The sequence below is a fragment of the Euprymna scolopes genome, chromosome 6 (genome assembly GCF_053919585.1).
Source record: "Euprymna scolopes isolate OS-2025 chromosome 6, ASM5391958v1, whole genome shotgun sequence".
Lineage (NCBI taxonomy): Eukaryota > Metazoa > Mollusca > Cephalopoda > Sepiida > Sepiolidae > Euprymna > Euprymna scolopes.
The window spans coordinates 83,053,834-83,066,081 of record NC_136487.1 but is presented as its reverse complement, the minus strand read 5'-3'; the positions used below and the strand labels follow the sequence as shown (position 1 = coordinate 83,066,081).

The following is a 12,248-nucleotide window of genomic DNA, read 5'->3' as shown; positions in this document are numbered from 1 at the left end:
ATGCTGCAACCATTTTGAACTGGTCTTGCAAATGCAGACTGTGAGGGGTAAAAAAAAAAAAAAGGTTTGAACTAACTATGATGGTGGCAGTAGTAATAGTGCGTGTGTGTCGTGTTAATTTGATCAAAGGGAACAATAATTGTCTTTTTTTTCTTGTATCATCCATTTTTTTTACAGCTAAATAGATAATATTTTGATTGTGTCTTTCACCTGGTGTTTATTGTCGTGTAATATTAGTACTAGTATACTCGCTAATGCTAGTGAAACGTAGTCTTTTTTTTTGTGTATTATTACTCTTATATAGCTGCTACTATATCCCCCCTCCTTCTCTCCAGTAGGCTGTCCCCCTCTCTCTATGCGTTACACAAATCAACCTGCCCATCATCAAACCAGCTTTTACTATTTGTACTATGAACTTCTTCCAGCTGAACCACATGTCTAAATAGTTTTAACAATTTCTGAACATTGAAAACATTTGCATGCTTTTTAGTGATTTATTTTTAAAAAGCATACCCGATTGTAGCGGTGTTAGAATCGGGGTCAAGTGAATCCGTGAATAATTTAGAATCTCTGGGAATTAAGTCTGTTTCATATTGGCTAACACAGGACTTGAATCTTGGTATGTGTTACTCTTTTTAATAGTGTCGTCACCATGTGAACCGAATCAGCTTCGTCTCGCAGGTGTTTTCATGGTAGATATAAGTTTTTTTTTTGTTGTTGTTCTATTTTTTTTTTTTTAATTTATTTAAAGTAATATTCTCTATTTTCTATATCAAATTGAGCTTGAGCCAAGAAGCTCCTGTCTTGTCGCACAGCAGTAGCAGCTGCGAACCTTGCTAGTCTAGTTTTAATATTAAACTCCGATCTTTTTTTCCTTCATTGAACAATATAACTAATCACGTTCCTTAAAAAATAATAATAATAATAATAAAAATTTTATTTCATTTCTACACTCTTAAGATTTACGTTTTTTTCATTTCTGTACATTGAAAAGGGACGAAAAAAAAAAACTTCCGTGTTTTATTTTATTTACTACGCATTTCAATTGCATTTTTTTAAAAATCAAACACATTTTCAATCTTTTTAGAATAAATTTGATTTAATAAATATCTTAGCGATTATTTATTTTTTATATCCTCGTCTAAATATTGATTTTTTTTCACTTTAGTCTTCTAAACAGCAGGAAGGTAACTGCCATATGCGCCACCTTCCTCGCTGTTAATATAAATATGAAATCTATGCTTAAAATTTATTTTTGTATCCTTTTCCTTTTTCTTTTCTTTAACCTCTTTTTGTAATATTTTGTGGCTTGATTGAGTAAACGCAAAAAAAAAAAAAAAAAAAAAATATTAATCCCACAAACCTACAAAAATTCACTCTAGTAAAATGGTGCGATAAATGCATAGACTTAATCGAAATGTTGCAGATTTGATATTCAATTAATAAAATATAATTCGCAATTAATCGTTTTTCATTGTTAACTTATATTATTCGTAAATTTTATTAGTTTTTTTTTGTGTGCATTTAAATCATTATTGACGTTTCCAAGCAATGCTGTAAGCAAGAAAGAAAAATCTATAAAACGCAAAAAATATCTCGTTTTTTTCCCCTTTTTTCCCCCTCTTTAATGAATGAGATTATACATTATTTTGTGAAGAAAGAGAACAAATTTGAGTGATGAATCTGGATAACTGATATGAATTAATACATTATTTAAAACAGTTATTTATTCAAACGTTTTCTAATCAATTTACGCATAGGTTTCAATGCATTCTTCGTATAATTCTTATTACCTCTCTCCACCCTTAAAATTTTGAGTGTTTAAAATGTGGGTGCTAGTGCACTTACTGATCCGCGCTATTTTTTAAAAATCGTATTTCCAAGTTTAATTAAAGTTTTTTTTTTTTTATTCAATTGTAAGGTTGAAGTATAGAATAGGTACAAAACGCTCTCCCCTCCCCATGTTAAGAATAGCTTTTTAAATAACGTTATTATTTCAGCACGGATCAATAAGTGCACTAGTATCAAAATGTGTGTGTGTGTGTAGGGCCGTAGGGGGTATCTGTAATCTTTACGATTACTGTTTCCACTTGACTTCCGGTTGCTCCTTGGATTTAAATTTTTTTTTAATTAAATTGTTAGGTGAAAGTCAAGAATAGGTAACGAAAAACCTTTCGTCCCCATTTTTTTTTTTTTTTTTAATTAATAAAGTTATTTATAAAAAAAAAAAACATTTTAATATTGCAAGGGACAACCGGAAGTGAAGTAGTGGAAACTGTTATCGTAAACATAATCTAAACATCTTTTATATTCAAAAGTATTAAAAAAAAAAACATGTCAAAAGGAAATTTTAGGACTATCTGATGAAATATTAAAGGGAACTTGGATTTGTAGGTGCTAGTGCACTTACTGATCCGCACTATCTTTTAAATCGTATTTCCAAGTTTAATTAAAGTTTTGATGTTTTTTATTCAATTGTATAGAATAGGTACAAAACACCCTCCCCGTAGCACGGATCAATAAGTGCACTAGTACCGATTTGTATTCTAAGACTGAAGGTGCTTTCTCCAGAATTTTTTCTACTAGTGCAGGGGGTGCAGTGCACTTATTGATCCGTACTAAAATGTCATTATTTAGAAAGCCATTCTTAACATGGGAGGGGAGGATGTTTTATATCTATTCTGTGCTTTACAATTTAATAAAAACATATAAAACTTTAATTAAACTTAAAAATACTATTAAAAAAATAGCGCGGATCAATAAGTGCAGTTTGCACTAGCATCCCGATTTTTGGCGAATACAACCTAGAATTTAAGATATAAAAAAAAAAGGAACATTCCGTTCCTTTTTAAGCATTTTTTTTTTCGTTAAGTTTCTCTTCGATTACTATTTATAAATTAACAGTATAAAAAAAAAACAAAAAAAAACTCATGGCATGTACATGCGCTATTTAAATTTCAGGGTTTCGTAAGACGTCTGATTCTTGTAGCAAAACCGATTATGACTTCATTAAATTCTGTTGCGAAATTGTAAATATTTTCTGTACTTTTACACTTTATCGCCGAGACTGCCGTTAAAATCCAAGAGAGGAATCAGTATTTTAAACTATGACCGAAGCATGAAATAAATAACAAAAAAATTAAACTGGAGAACGATTGCTTCCGGAAAGAATAATTTAACCTAAAATTAAATGAAAAACTTTCTCGTTTTCATTAATTAAATCGAAACATTTTCAATTAAACAATTATGGATATATGTTCTCTTTCACTTTCTTTATTTACTTTTTTTCATAGTTCTTTCCGGGAGTTTATCTAGTTTAATTTTTTTTATTTATTTCTAACTTCGGCCATAGTTTAAAATACTGATTTCTCCCTCTGATTCTAATCGACAGGTACTCGAAATAAAATGGCGTCTCCAGTTTCGGCGACAAAGTGTAGAAGCACCTTATTTTCTTTACCAGAAAGTAAGACTAAAAGGTGGAAGCGAAATGAAAGTGAAAATTTTCCGGGTAACACCGGTTAGGTACAGTTTATAATAAGTAAATATATATCACTGAATAAATGACACATTGTGTATATTTAGTGTCTAATACACCCCTTGTTCTGAAATTACTTTTTTTTTCTTTTATAATATAAACGTGAATATAAACCCAATTATTTCTGCAAGAAACCTAACCTAGACCATGTATTTATCTGTTGAAATAATTAGGAAAAATTTGGTTACTTAAATATATATGAAAGCAATTTTCAAATACATGCATATTAAAGTGATTCAAGTTTACAAACTGAATAATTCTGTATAATTTAAAGCGAATGTTAATACTAATTTTTATAGAACAATCCTTTCTAATCAGATGAAAAAGCTCAATATTCGAGAAGAAAATCAATTTAAACTTTGTAAATTAGAATTTACAAAAGTTTGTTATTCGACAAGGAATACAAGTTTAAAACTTAAAAATTTAAAATTTTCAACTTGTATTCCTTGTTGAATAATAAATTGTTGTAAATTCTAATTTAGAGTTTAAATTAGGTATGACACTAATTGTTGACACTCATAACAAAAAATAGAAGTAAAAACTATTAAAATGAAATTAATTCATTATTTTTTTTTTTACTTTATATTGAAGAGGAAGGACCAAGGTTTAAATCGCATATAAACATTCTTTAATTTACACTGAATAAAGAAGACGAAATTTGATTTTGAACGTCACAAAATAACCAAAACAAATAAGAAATTAACAATGGTGTTGCAGATGTACAAAACACAGGTGCTATAAAACATTAAAAATATAGGGAAACAAAAATTAGTACAAACATATCTTTTTAAAGTTTTGGTTCAATCATTATTCAAGTATAACAGTAAAAATCTTACTTTTGGCTTGAAATATTTTGAAAAAGACAGTTATGAATATCCAGAAAAATTTCATCATTCAGACAACACCTAAAACAATTAACTCCCGGTTTCATATGGAACCCATTAACTGACAATATTTACTTTAATTTTCAATATCGTAATTTGTAGCCTGAAAAAAGTAATATTTAAATTATTTTTTTTTATTATTAAATTCCTCTTTATTTAAGAAAATATAAATTTTTAATTCCTAAAAGTAAGCTTTTTTTTTTTTAATCTTAAATTAACTTTATCGGAAACTTATTTCTCAGATAAAATTTTTCTATGGACATAAACTAAAAGACACATTTTTATTTAATATTAACAGAATGTAAAACATGCCGTGCACAAGAAAATTTAATTAAATTCTTAAATCATAATTGTTTCAGTTACTTGGTTTAGAAAATTATATTTTTGTTTTGACAAAAGAAACTAGTAATGCTATGATTTTTTTCATCAACCAGATTACTGATTCATCAGCCTTCTGTAAAAAAAAAAAAAAAGTATTCCTGTTCGATTTCTAAATATCATTTTAATTATTAACTATTCAAAAACAGCAAAAAAAAAAAAATTGTTTTGTTAATTATTAACAGTAAAATTGTCTGTTTATTTCTAAATTTTAAGACCGATTTTTTTTTTTTTTTTTTTTTCTAATGAATCTTGAAAAATTCAATCATAAAAAAAAATAATTTCGGAAATAGTTAAATATTACACAGGTAAAAACTGTCAAATGTAAATAATAATTTAAAAAATTTTGTAAAACTTGAATAATTTGAATATATTTTCCAATCCCCCCCCTCTCTGAAAAATCGTATAAATCTGCAACGTTTGTGACCCAAAATTATTTTATTTCATCATTTCAATTTATTTTAATATGTAAAAAATACCAGACGTGAATCCCCCCTCCCAAAAAAAACAAAAACATTCTGATAAAATAGCATGGGTAGGTGGGGGGCAAAATATGGGAATTTTTTTGTATATGTATAGTTCAGCTTTTTTTTTTTTTTTTTAAATCTGTAAAAAAAAAACAAAATTGATCAATTATTTAATTTTTGAGAGAATTTAAAAAATCGCATTTTCATTGCTTACGTTATGTAGAAATAACATACGGTTCCATTTTTTCTGTTTGTGCTTTTTGGGGAATTTTTTTAAACTTCACTGGTTTTATGGGAGTAAAAATAATAAAGGGAGTTTTTTTTTAAGAATCTTCTTGGAAATACTACAAAAATTACAACGAATCAATTTTATTTGACATGTTTTTACTATTATTTGTTATAGGGGTAGAAAATTCCACCTTCATTTGTGTCTTATCCAGTTTAAATTGGGTTTCTTTATATATAAGTGGTATTCACTTGCCGTTGCTGATCAAAAAATAATTTAAAATGTTTGCAACCAAATTTTGCCTTGAAAAAATAACATTTGCAAAACCTTATCTCCAGTGATTTTTTTTTTTTTAAGAATTTTTTCACAGACAACTGTAAAACGACAAATGTCTTTAAACAAACCAGGAGGAATTCACTTAGTTTAAATATTAAAATACCAATAAAAATAACTATTTAAATATTTAAACTTGAATAAATTCTTCACTGAGACATTCTTTGTTTAATTTTATTGTTTTATGAACCAGCGAAAATTTATTAAAATTCCTATTCTGATATATTTATTACTAGCAGTTCAGCTCAGTGTTGCTCAGGCTCTGTGCTGTTCATAAATTTATGTGCATATATATATATATATATATATATTAAAAAATTTAACTCATGTCCTGGTAACCTACATCTAAAATTTCAGATAGATCCTAAGATGGGAGCGACATTTCTTTATGGTCTGTAGGCCAAAATATCTTTTTGTTGAGTGTTATACATACATAGATTTGTTTCCCAAAGGCTTTTTTTACTATATATTTTGATCACACTAAACACTAAAATATTCATCAGTTTTAGGATTGAGTTAATTTTGTAATAAGTTCCATTTTAATTGTTCTAATTGATCATAATTTGCAAATAACTCAAGTGATCCATCATTTACTAACTTTCATTTTCATCCTCTCTCTCACTGTATGTTGTTTGATCCCTACTCTTATACTCTCATCTATCACTCTTTACTAACAGCCAAAGGTAACCAAGAAAGGACAGAATAAAAAGATTGGAATCGTTCATTATAAACAAAGGTGGTTGTCACCACAAGCAGTAATTCTATTTAATCAGTAGTTGGAAAGGATCAGTTTAAATATACAGTTAATCTAGAAGTTGACTTGGGCTTAATTATAGATTAGAGTATGAAATGGCTTGTTTTGGTTTAATCCCGTTAAGACTCAGCTTGTATCTTTCAATCATAGACGTGTCCTTTTTCTTCCTGAGATTCTCATAGATGGCTCTGCTCTTGAGGAAAAACCGACTCTGAAATTTCTTGGTCTTTCTTTCTCATCAAATTTTTCTTGAAGTACATATATTAAATCCTTTGCTCTTTCTACTTCTCATAAAATAGGTTCTCTGTATTATTATAAAAACTTTCTTACACCTGAGGCTATTTCTATTTCTACAAGTCAGACCATATATAGAATATTGTTGCCACATTTGGGCTGGTGAATCTCTGTCCTATTTGACGTTCTTGATAAGGTACAGAAGCGTATCTGCAATTTAATTGACCCAACCTATCTTTGCAACCTTTCTTTCACAGATGTGATATTGCTAGTCTCAGTCTTTTCTATAAATATTATGGCATGTGTTTTCTAGAATTGTCTTATCTATTTTCTGCTTCTTTTGTTCCAGCTCGTTTGACGTGTTTATCTAGTGGTCTCCATCAATCCACTGTTTTTATACTTCCTTGTAATACAGCTTCCTATTCCAATAGCTTCTTTTCAAGAATCACAAACTTGTGAAGCTCTCTTTCTGCTGACTGTTTTCATCTTACTTTTGACCTTTTTTTTTTTTTTTTTTCAATACTAATACGCATCTCCCATCTTTGCAATAATCCTCTTTTACTTTTAACTCCTTACATCAAGTGGCTTCATGCCTTCTGTGGAGCGATTTCCATAATTAAAAAGAAGCAAAACAACTGATTTTGTTTTAATTTTATATACAATTTAACCTGAGAACAATGGTTACATTATGTGTATGAATTTAGGCAACTTTCTTTCATAAGTTAAAAAATAGTAATCTACCCATATATACATACATACACACACACACACACAATCTTTATTCCTATATAATTTTATATACTTAATAACATATTACAGAACAGTTCTTAAAATAATATACTTATTTATTCACTTATATACAGTGATGTCAAAAAGAAAGTCCGCATTTGTCATTTTTTTCCAAAACTGCAAATTTAAGCTACATTAAATGTAAGTTTTTAAACAACCTACACTTCGTTTGATTCGATTTTAATCTTCTATAATTTTAACTATTCATAATTGAGTTTTAATTGAAGTATCCTAGTGTTCATGTCAATTTAAAAAATTAACTTCAAATCGAGAAGGTAAACAGAAACTCTGCACAATGGAAAATTGCTAAATGTCACTTTAGAATATTAATGCAACACAAATACAGCAGGAACACAATAAACTAGTTAATATTTAGTAGCATAACCCTTCTACAATTTGACAGCCTGCAATCTTTTGGGCATTTTTTGAATTAGTCGGTGGCAAACTCCGGTGAAAAGGCATCCCACTTCTCTTTAATTTTTGTCCAAAGTTCTTCCAGATTTGAAATTTTATCATTGTGTAGCTGTTGCTTGATGTAATGCCATACGTTTTCGATAGAAATGAGGTTTGGAGATTGTGCAGGCCAATCCAAACACGGAATATCATGCTCTTCAAGGAACTTCTGGACATTGCCAGCTGTGTGAATGGGAGCATTTTCATCCAAATTCCAGCCAAAGTAGGGTAGAAAATGCTCAGTAGGCATATTAATGTACTTGGTCACATTAATTCAACCTTGCAATCAAACTATAGATCCTGAACCATTGGCACTAATAACACCCCACACCAAAACTGAACCTCCACCACCTTGCAGCATTGAAACTGTGCACCTAGGATTAAATTCTTCGTCCTTCCTTCGATAGACACACTGCCTACCATCACTGCCTAGCCTATTGAACTTGCTTTCATCACTAAAACTCACTTTCAACCAATATGAAGTCATGATCTTCATTGAATCTGATGAAGTTCAGATGGCGCTTTCTGTTCTTTACAGAAATCATTGGTTTGCATCTTGCAACACAGCCTCGCAAATTAAATTCCTTCAATCTGTTAACTTTTTAACAAGATTACACTGTTGTTAGATTTGAAACAGCTCCCCAAATCCATTTCTGAGGCTGTGGATCTTGATAGCATTGTCTTCCCTGGAAGAAGTAACTCTAGGACCACCAGATTTAGGGGCATCACAAACATTGTTGTTGTTTTGGTGCTTTTGCACAGTCATTCGTACCATTTTCTCTTCGCATTTCAATCTGCGGCCAATTTCTTCATTGAATAAACCAGAAAAGTGGAGATTAATGAGCTGACAATCACTAAGAGAAAGTCAAGGCATATGGTCTAATATTACATTGAATAACCTGGAACAACAACAATTATGATTAGAGATGCTTTGTTGCCTGAAAGGTGGATATTTTAAGCTGGTCTTAAGCTCATTTGTTGGTGCGGAGTTTCTTTTTGCCTTCTCGATTTGATGTTAATTTTTTAAATTGACGTGAACACTCGGATACTTCAATTAAATGTCAGATACGAATAGGTAAAATTATAGAGGAATAAAAGGTGAATCAAATGAGGTATAGGTTGTTTAAACATTCGATTTAGCTTTAATTTGTGGTTTTTAAAAAAATGACAAGTGCCGACTTTTTTTTTTTTTTTTTTGACGCTACTGTATATATTTTTTAATTTATATATTAGTGAAATAAACTGGATTCTGTTCGTATTTCTTATTGAGGAAGTGGGCTTTTCCATTGAAAAGCCATTAATTTAACCTCTACATGGTAAACAGCTACATGGTAAACAGCTAATGATCCCTGTTTTCTATTTAACAATTTAAGGTTTCTTTTTTTTTTTTTCTAATCTTATATTAGTTAAATTCTCTTGTAATTGTGGATTTTATAGAGACTTATGCAAGTGCTAAGTCTGCAGTATGTTGAATTTAGCTAGTATCCCTATAAATTTAAATTGCATTTTCTTATATAAAATACTTAAAGCTTGAATAAAAAAAAGAAACCATAACTGTTGAATTCATGTCTTTCCAGTGGAAAATACCACTTCCTCAATAAGAAATAGACAGAATCTGATTACTATTTTATTAATATATAAATTAAAAAATATATATAATCAGGGTTCTACAGACAAATTTATCTTTAGTTGGCCTTTGACAACTAAATATTTTCATTTACTAGCCAAACCTACATGATTTTCAGAATGACATCTTCATTCTGTGACGAGTATGTACATCATAAAGATTTTTTAGTATTTTTAATAAGCGTAATTCTAAATATACACCAAATTTTATGTTCATACTTGAAGGTATAAAACATTCAAATTTCTTTGTTTTTAAATAACCTTTGTTAAAAAAAGTATATTGTTTTGTTAAACCTTTTATTGTTTAAATAATTTGACTTTGCTCGTTTTATTTTTAAAAAGTTGAAAAGATATTTTTCACTCAGTAGTGAGCTTTGCAAGAGTGTCGGTGAAAGAAATACAATCGCTAAAAGATAAACATTTCATTATTTCTAGCCGCCACTTTGAAAAATCAGTTGCAAATGCGACTGTTTCATTTGCAATGTAGAGCCCTGATAATAAATAAGTATAATACTATTTTAAAAACTGTCTTGTGATATGTTTAGTATATAGAAAACAAACAGTACATTCTCTAGAGGAATAAAGATATATAGCTATTGGTTTACTGAAATCCAAGAATGCTGCCTAAATAAACATTCAGAGATTTGTATTGCAGCTCTTTAGTGTGGCTAGACTAGCACTCGCCCTAAACTAGGATCTAACCTATGACCGTCTAGATAAGTAACAATATATATATGTGGATGTTGCTCAATTATCTGCCGAGTACATTTAACTTCATGATAATACTTGATTTTAAAAAAAAAAAAAAAAATGGATCATTTAAAAAAAAAATTTATGTAGTTTTAAGATTTTTCAAAGTAAAAAATCTACATATCTTACAGGGCAAGAAGTAACAGTTGAATGTCTATATTTAATAGGAAAGGTTTTGCTTGTATGTTGTCTTTCAAGTTTCCTTTAGAACAATTGCTATTCATTATGCGTTATTTATATTTTGTCTAACCTGTTAGTCATCAAAGCATAAAAAGAAAATTCTGAAATTTTTCTTTTTAGTGGTGAATCGATCTGCAACCATTCACCGTCAGAAGCTTGAATTATAACGGGTTTCCATAAGACGACTAGGTAAAAATTAAGTTAAATAAAACCTGCATTTAAAAAGGAGAAAAAAAAAAGTATCTTTAATGCTAGATATTTTCTATCAGTTTCAATTTTTGGTTCTTGTCCCTTATATTAAAAAAAAACAAAAATAAAGAAAAATTTACATTATGCATGTAACCGTTATGAAACAAAAATATTATATTCTAAAAATCGTATAGTCATCAAGTAGTTTTATTTTTCAATAAAGAAATAAAATTTTATTAACAGAACAATTGCTGTTTTTTTTTTTTCTGCCATTTTGAAAACTATCTAGAAATAAAAACAAAGGGAAATAACTCAATTTAAACTTGCAAGATTTATGTTGCAATGCTTATGAATTCACATTAATTACTTAAAAATGATTTTCTTTATAAAAATAAAACTACTTGATCATTTTTTGTGATATATTTTTGTTTTGTAACTGGTGTGTACATTATACATCTTTTTTTTTTAAGTTTAGGGTAGTTTTAGAACCCTTACTTTTTTTTTTTTTATAGACTACCTCCTGCAGAAAGTTGAAGTTTTGGAGTAGATCTCTAGATCTCTCAAATTTAGTGACACAAAAAGGGCAATGAGGTCAGAAGGGAGCAGCTTCACAGGTGTATGATCAATGGGTATGGGATCAGCAGGGGGAAGGGGCATAACATCCAGGGGTGAGGAACAGACTATTTATTTGGTTATTTTACTTGATTCCCATTGTAGTTAGATATGACAAAAGATCACAAATTAGAGAATGCCACCTCTCCTGAGGGAGCATTGACTGGATCCAACAATAGCCATGAACGAACCTGTTGGTATTCCCCGGTAAGGATGTCAATCTTGCTCCAAAAGAGCAAGTAAATGCTTGAGATGAGTACACATAAATAGTTCTGAGCTAGAGTAAACCTTAATCTGACAAAGAATAGTCTGGTAACATCACATCAGTTCCTAGGTTGTTGGAACTGTTTCTGAAGACGGGTTATCTACTTTGTATGAAATGCAGTGAGTGGAAGCACAAATTTCTTTGCATCATCTTACCTAGAAAGCCACAAAACTACTTAAGTTGCTAAATCTATCCCTTCTTGTCTAACCAAGACAAAATCTTTTCATTTTCTATTGCCAAAGTTGTATCACATTTTGATCATTGCCACCTCTAGTAGTACTCCTGCCCCCCCCTAAAATGAGCAATGTTTTTAAGTTTATTTTATTCCTGTTTGTTTGTTTTTTTTTTTTTTTTTTTTCTAATATTAATCCTGAAACCCGTTTTTTATACATCATACACATGTACCCTCTCTGCAGATAACTGATGAAGGATATGTGATGATGAAGTGTAGTATTTTTATCCCCCCCCCCTTCCATCCTCAGAGATGAACTTTGCAAGTAGGTCAAGTCCGATGTTGTTAATTATGGAAGGAGCTAGATATTAAAATTCGAAAAAACGTATTTCCAGTTGATT

At 29.6% G+C, this 12,248-nt stretch overlaps 1 long non-coding RNA gene across 1 annotated transcript in view; it reads left to right on the top strand.

The window, feature by feature from the left end:
* Positions 1 to 12,248, top strand: part of LOC145277724 (uncharacterized) — a 67,347-nt gene that overhangs the window by 398 nt on the left and 54,701 nt on the right. The gene's annotated exons all lie outside the window — the stretch shown is intronic.